Below are 1,440 nucleotides of genomic sequence, written 5' to 3' on the forward strand. Positions count from 1 at the left end.
TTCAAGTGTATCACCTTTGCTCCCGTGTCAGATAAAGCCGAGGGATTACTGTAAATGCTCCCAAAAGGGAATAAACCGTTTAAGATGGTGCACATGGATCATGAGGATATATGTGATTCGCGAGTTCCAGGGAAGAAGCATATCTTGGTGGTAATAGATGCTTTCACAACATTTACTAAACTTTTTCCAACTAAATCTACGACTTCGGCAGAGGCGATAAGCAAATCTGAAACAATACTTTGCATCTTACAGTAAACCTAAAATTTTGGCATCAGATAGATAGATTGCCGGAAAATGTGGCAGAAGGTGATCAATGAGATCGAGTTTGCGATGAACTATGTTATACATAAGACGACAGGAGAAAGTCCAAGCAAATTGTTATTTGGTATAGATCAGAAAGGAAAAATAAATGACGAAGTAAAAGAGTTCCTTCAATGTGAAATAAATATTAGGGCGAGATACTTAGAGGAGTTACGGGCACAGGCTAGCCAAAAGATAGAAAAGAATCAAAATTATAATAAAATGTATGCAGACACGTAACGAAAAGAAGGGTATCAATACGAATTAAGTGATTACGTAATGATCAGAAACTTTGATTCTACGAAGGGTATTTCTGCTAAACTAAAATCAAAGTTTAAAGGTCCTTACGTCATCACTAAAAAATTAAGAAATAATAGATATATCTTTGCCCATATACCTGCTTTCCAAGTAACTCAAAGAAAGTATGAAGGTATATGGGAACCAGCAAACATGCGTGTATGGTCTCCAAAAAGTTACATGATTGAAATTGTCAATAATTAAGGGCTACCAGTGTAATAAATAGTATCTGTAAGATTTAAAATATTTTAATTGACTGGACGCATCGTGTCCGAGGACGGACAATTGGTCAGGACGGCCGAAATTGTAAGATGTATGGCTCTATGACTTTATAAGTGTATGGTATGTGTATATCAAAATATCGTTAACAGATATAGATATGTGTATGTGTGACTGATAAGAAACCCTAGAGTGGGAGAAGGACGAGTGAGGTGTGACGAGGGAGAAAGCAGGCAGTTTGTAATCATGCGGATATCGGTACTGACCTATGATACATATTTACTCTTTTATTCGCTAATAAATTATTATCCGGTTATTTTAAAATGAGTCTTGTGTTTCTTGGCCCTCTCCTGATGCGAAGCTTAGACTGGATCTAGAATAATTAAGCTTACAAGTAGATTATAATATGGAAAATATAAGAGCATTACTTCCACCGGATGAGTATTAAATTGTCAACAGGAAAATTTTCTACCAAATAAACTGAGTCTAAACTTAGTCTATGTTCAATATTTTAATTGCAAGTTACATATCGTTGGAATCGCAAAAAAAAACATAGATTCTGAATATAATATTTTTAATTTGCTAATTGCAAAACTGTAACATTTTTATGTACGGCATTTTATG

Source organism: Belonocnema kinseyi, chromosome 5 (genome assembly GCF_010883055.1).
Source record: "Belonocnema kinseyi isolate 2016_QV_RU_SX_M_011 chromosome 5, B_treatae_v1, whole genome shotgun sequence".
NCBI classification, from domain to species: Eukaryota; Metazoa; Arthropoda; class Insecta; order Hymenoptera; family Cynipidae; genus Belonocnema; species Belonocnema kinseyi.